The sequence below is a fragment of the Halichoerus grypus genome, chromosome 14 (assembly GCF_964656455.1).
Source record: "Halichoerus grypus chromosome 14, mHalGry1.hap1.1, whole genome shotgun sequence".
Classification (NCBI taxonomy): Eukaryota; Metazoa; Chordata; class Mammalia; order Carnivora; family Phocidae; genus Halichoerus; species Halichoerus grypus.
This window is the reverse complement of record NC_135725.1, coordinates 25716489-25723173: the sequence shown is the minus strand read 5'-3', so window position 1 is coordinate 25723173 and position 6685 is coordinate 25716489.

Genomic DNA, 6685 nt, shown 5'->3' with positions numbered 1-6685 from the left:
GTTTTGACAGCATCTTTGGTCAGCTAAGGGAATGCCCACTGTGAGGGGTCTCTCTCAGTGACAGTCTGTTTCCAGCACCAGCAAGTCTTAAAGTATGTGGGTGTGGGGGGCTGGGTCATGGAGGAGGGGCCAAAGCAACCCAAAATCCGGGGCGTAGCAAAGTGAAGAGGAAACCCCATTGTGACAGAGGTGGCATTATAAATCATGGCATGGTAGAACAGTGTGTTCTGTCTGGTGGTCTTCAACTTGACTGTCTCTGAGAATTCATACTGTTTTTGGAAGAGGTGTGTGTCTGTGTATGTGTGTGTGCTTTGGTCTGTTTGAATGACTGAACAGTTACTTTTCGGGGCAGTGAGAAGAACAGAGAAGCAAAACTGCAGCTCACACTGGCGGAGAGACCTCAAAGAGAACGGGGTTTAGGACACCTCTGCCCACCGAACATTCTGCTGTAACCTACAGAACTTATTCTAACATAAATATTTGAGCGGTGAAGAAATGCAGCACTGTGAAGCTACTACAACGACTGATCCCTCTGGGTAGGGCATGAAGTTTTCTAGAAAGTTGGTGGAAATTCACATGAGAGTAAGGATTGGAAGAAAATATTTGTGCAAAAAGTACAGAAGAGCAAAAATTAGGAACTGGGAGTATCCATGAAGGCTCTTTGTGAAGTTTTGACTTCTTGGATGCCATTTTCTTTTGGACCAGTAGAAAAGCCTTAATTAGGATACAGAAAGACACAAATCATTCCCACTTCCCGCCCCCCACCCCCACCCCGTTCTGTAATTCCCTTGTTAGTTCAGTTCTTTAGTAAAGCCTTGTGTGTGATATGGTGGAGAAAAGAGGGTCAAAGTGGTGAAGGGGGGTATGTCTTGGTCCTTATCCAGCCCTGTGGTTGGAGGTCGCCTGGTAAGGGACAGTAAGTACCCATGGCTGAGTGAACAACTCAGGAGAGAGTCACATGAATCTTCTTCCTGTGCTCGCTTACACTGTGTTATAGGAAGGTACATCGAAGATGGGAGGCCGACACTTAGGTTACCTACCTTATTTGAGATGCAACTTAATTCTACAACAAGCCTGTCTGGGCTGTGAAAACCAGGGCTCATTTATCTTGGAAAAATCAATATCTGCCTCATTTGTTCATTTTACTTATTTGTGATTTTAAGATATTGAAGGAACAACTAATGTGAAGATGCTGTCTGTGGTTCAAAACAGCAAATTAAAATACACGCTCTTTTTGAAAAAAGATTTTATTTATTTATTTGAGAGAGAGAAATTGAGAGAACGAGTGGGAGCAGGGGCAGAGGGAGAAGCAGACTCCCTGCTGAGCAGGGAGCCCGAGGTGGGGCTCGATCCCAGGACCCTGGGATCACGACCTGAGCTGTAGGCTGATGCTTAACCAACTGAGCCACCGAGGCACCCAAAATACATGCTCTCGATAGCTCTAGGAAAATGGTGATGGAGGCATCAGCATAGTTTTTGGGAATTTTTCAGTGGTTCACAAAAAGAAGTCACTCAATGAGATAGCAAAACCAAAGGTCCATGGACGACATTAACAAAGTTAGGGGGCGCCTGGGTGGCTCAGTTGGTTAAGCATCTACCTTCGGCTCAGGTCATGATCCCGGGGTCCTTGGATCAAGCCCTGCAGCAGGCTCCCTGCTCAGCCGGGAGTCTGCTTCTCCTTCTCCCCCTCCTCCTGCTTGTGTTCTCTCTCTCTCTCTCTCTCCCTCTCTCGCAAAAATAAATAAAAAATCTTAAAAAAAAAAACAAAAACAAAGTTAGGCAACAAGGTATCCCCAGGAATCTCAAAATATAGGTGGGTGCAGACCAACCACCAATAGTCACAAGAGCTGTGTGCTGTTGGCTTCCATGTGAGAGAAAGTGGGGGGGACCAAAGGGGACATCAGTGTGTGGGATAGATCTGAGAATGGGAGAATCCCCCTGTGGCTGGCAGGTGTCCCCTGGGAAGTGAAGTGAATGAAGCTGGGAGCAGTGGCTGAAGCTAGGAGAGTTCCCCCATTCCCATCTCCAGCAGGTGCAAGGAGATGGGGTAAGGTCTGGGAGCCCAGCTTGCGTGAACTTTCAGGCCTGAACAAGCATGGCTTCCTTCCAGAACCAGGCCCACACTAGGGAGGCACCTGTGGGTGAGAGTGAGGTTAACAGGAGAAGGGTAAGGGAGAGGAAAAGAAAGGACACAGACACAAGTTGGGGAGGGGACAGGGCGAGGACATCTCAGGAAGCAAGGTACCTTACGTCATAACACAACACGGGGACAGCAGAAGAGGGAGTTCTGTGAAGTTAAACAACCTGCCGGTACCAAGGCTCTTAACAGTTCAGGAAAATGCAATTCACGTGAACATGAGCAGCAGGACAGCAATGAGGGCAAATTCCATACACAGTTATTAAAGGATAAAAGAGAATAGGGAACAGAATAACCTTCTTACGGATGATGAAAGCATGCCAGAAAGACATTCTGCAATATGTTTTTTAACCTCCTCATATCAAAGGTGAGAAAAGTGGGACCTGGAGAAGTTTGGAAAGTGACCACATTTTCAGAAAATTAAATAGTGACAGAGCTGGGATGTCTGGGCTCTAAACATTTAAACCTTACAGATTTTAAATCTGATCCTTTTAAATATCATAGATGTGTTTGAACCCTTTAAAGTTTTTTCCCTTGTTATCCCTGTGATATGTTAAGTGTGAAGCTCAGACTGGCATAAAAATTCTCCTTTGAAGTGCTACTTGGCACCAATAATTAGTCAAGGAAATTTAAATACAATTTATGACTTTTCAGGTTGCTTTATCTGTTGGAACTGGAAAAAAAAAAGTACATTTTAAAGCAAGGAATCTTTTATGAAGGGAACCCATAATCTTATAAAGACAATTTAATGGCTATGCGTAGCTGTGCATATTGATATTTAATCTTGATCCTCTTAAAGGTAGATAGATTTGAGAAGTTAAATGGGGTGGAAGGAAAAGAGGTCAAGATAAATGGAAGATTATACATTCTGAGAATTTTGTGTGAGTGGGTGTGTGAGAGAGTGAGAGAGTGAGAGAAAAGAGAAGAGAAGGAAGGGGAGGGAGGGGAAGGGAGAGGAAAAGAGAGAAGAGGAAAGGAGGCAGAAGACAATAATGAAAATAAGAAGTTAATAATGAGCTGTGATTTCCCCCAAGAAGCTAGCCTTAGGCAAATGCCCTCTTCTGTGGATTTGTTAATGTTGAAAAGCATGTGTGTTCCCTTGTAGCTCGGTCTCCAAATTGCTTCCTTATGGTGCTGACTTGGTAAGATAGAAAGTGTCCCCCTCGTGTCACCATCACCCCTGCGGTCTCTACTCTGGTAGTTATCCTCACAAGATGGGAGAGGATCATACCTGGGCAGGGATTCTTAAGGCTCAGACAATCTTCATTTCCAACTGGACCCTCAGTGGGGACAGATGGGTGGCCCTGTGTGGATAGCTATGAGAGGGTCAATTCAAGATGGAGTATGCTTCCACTTGGCCCCTTACTATGCTCCAGAACATTATTTCCCTCAAGAATTCAAGTTTCCTTATTTCTCTGTTCCCTGTTGTTGATGTTCTGCCCACTCCTCCTCTCTCCTTTATCCATCTTTGATGTTTTTGTAGTCTCTGTGAGTGGAAAACTAATTGTGGACTCTTCCTGTCTCTCATGTTATTCCTGACCATTGTTTGTGTTTTCCCAATGGATGACTCACATCTGTTTAGTTACAGGGAGGAAAGAATTGCTCAGGGTATAATTGAAAGAATTTGGTGGGTTTAGAATGGAATAGAAACACAAATTAATATTTAGAGACCCTACTCCACTGCCTGACATTATGGAGACAGGTTCTTTGGCCATCACTTCTTTACAAGTGGGTGCCATATACAATTCTTGATAATCATCTCTCGGAAGAAAGTGACCATATCACCTTGATAGAACTTAAAATGGACCTACGAAAGTGAAGGAAGCCAAATATATATATAACAAGGAGGCACATTTGGGAAAATTCCCCATATATGTGCAATAAGTTTGCTGTGTGTGCACAAGAGATCTAAATTTATGATGTTGACAGAACCCACATCTTGACCTCTGAGGCTAACCTGGTTGGGTTACTACAGAGTTTGCAAATTTAAGTCATTGGTACGCTCTGGCTGTTGGCCAACTTATGGTCTGAAGTCCAGACCTCCCAGTGACTGAGTACAGAAAACTGTTAGTGCTTTGGAAGTGTTTCAAATCTTTCAGGCCATTAGGGGACCATTTGGTATTCTAAGAAAGATAATTCACTAAAACAAATTGTAATAGTATGAAATAGCTAATGCAACTCTCCGAGCCAGTTATTTCTTATTCCCTAGCAGACTAAGGGCACCCCAGTTGGCATTCATCTCTTCCCAGTGCTTACATTGTCCTTTGAGTGTTACTCTGTTATAACACTGGGACCAATCTGCCTTGTGTTAAAGTTGTTTGTTACTAAACTAAAATAAGGGCTGTGTCATATGAAGCAGGCTGAGTTGGAGGACCAGGTGGGTCCAGGACCCATGGAGGAGCCAGTGGGACAAGAAAGGGCTCCCTGGTCTAGGCAGGAAGAGCAATAGAAGGAAGGTAGATGGTAACTAATAATTAATATTTCAGCTTCTTTTACTCACATCTGACTGAGTTTGGTATCATGTGTATACTAGTTAGCAAATAGCTAAGGCAAGCAATAGCTAACACCTGCACTGGGATTTCAGGAAGGAGGGTGATGAGGAAGCCACAGTCATATAAAATAGGGGAGAGATGGTGGTTTGGCTGAGCTTGGATTAAGAAAGAACTCCTAGGAGTTTCAAGACTCATGGCACAGAGTGAAGTCCCCCAAAAGCTGGGACTATAACTGAGAACACGTGCCAGTGTTTACCATGTTCCTTCTAGAAAACCATGAAGAGGCTTTCTTAGCATAAACAGACACAGAAGTCCCCCAACCCCCGATGATGTTTCTGGATTGATTTATGGCAGGTTTCCAATCTTGTTGCTATTTACATTTTGGGTCAAAAATTTCTTTGTTGAGGGCTGATCTGAGCACCGTAGGATGTTGAGCAGCATCCCTGGCCTCTACTCACCAGATGCCAGTAGCACCTCCCTATTGAGCTGGGCAACTGCTGCTTTCTCCTCCTTCAGAGCCCTTGAGGTGGTCAAGTGAGGTGAGGATGCTGGGACATTATACTCTGAAGCCACAGTGCTCTGGGCAGGAGGCGTATCCTTTTCAATACCTTGTCATCTGGAGGATAAAACACATTGTGGCACCCCTATATTTTTCATAAATTTTCAAAGAATACTGCAGTCCAGTAACTTCATCTTCCCTCCTTGATCTGGAATAAAATTTGAACCAATTGGGGCTGCCACCAAGACTGCTCCCAATGACAGACACCACCTTGTTCTTCAAAACCCATTTCCCTCTGAAGATCTTGGATTGGACCATGCTCTTTCTGTTACTCCGCACTTCTCCATCTCATGAGACCAGACCTTGGTGTGTTCAGGTCTCGAGTTCGCAGAGCAGGAAGAGAAGCTTCCCAAGAACAAACTTTTTCCTGGTTTTTCTTCCCCAAAATCTCAACTCATGGAAGCGATTATGCTGGGTCCTCCTGAGGGAAGGGAGAAATATTTCCCAAGTCAGAAGGGCAGTAGAGACCTATGGTTTCCAGGGGCATTCTTCTCCCTAGCTGTGTTCCCAGGAAGGCCAGAGAACCTCAGAAAGCTGTACCCGGTGTCCCTGAGGGTTTTTAGATTCTCACACCAAGACTCCTGCCTCTGCAATGATTTTAATGCCCATGCTTGACCCGGGAGTATAAAGTCACCTGCTTCCAGAGCTCTGACCATATGACTCTCAGGCACAGATTATATATTCCAAAAATGGTCACAGTGATATCTTCCATTTCACTGCTCATCTACAGTGGAGCCTTTCCTATCGCCTATCGAATTGTGGGATCTACTTACTCTCTCCTCCAATCCTTGCTGGCCATGTGACTCCCTTCAGAATAACAGAATGGCAGAAGTGATGCTGCCTGACATCCAAAGTTAGGTCAGAATAGGTTATGTAGCTTCTACCGGGCTTTCTTGGGACACTCACTCAGTGGGAAGCCAAACATAGGAAGTTCAGTTACCCTGAGATTTTCATAGTGGGGAAGGCACACTGTAGATGTTCCGGTCAACAGCCCCACTGAGGTCCCAGCCAACAGCCATCCACAGCTGCCAGCCGTGTCCTGTAGCATCTTAGACATCCAGCCCAGAGGAGTCTTTACGTGCCTGAACCCAAGCCAACACGTGAAAGAATGGAACAAGAATGGCCCACCACAACCCTTCCCAAATTCACGAACCACAGAATCATGAGCAAAAGAAAATGGTTGTTTAAAGCCACTAAGTTTTGGGGTAATTTGTTACACAGAAATACTAACTGCAAGAAGTCCCTAATTGCCAGCTCTCTTCAACAACCCTAGGGCTTCCACGTGGCCCTGGGAACGACAGGAACCTCATTACATCTCAGAGAAGTTTCCCACCATCCCTGTCAGATAGAGGTCTGTAGTCCGATTGATAAGATTTTGCTTTTGGTATAATAATATGACTTTTCCTGTGTACGTGAACTTGTGAAGGAGAATTCATAGTTGCTATATTCATCTGCCCGACTGTCTTTTCCTTTAGAATGAGTTCTTCCCTTGCACGT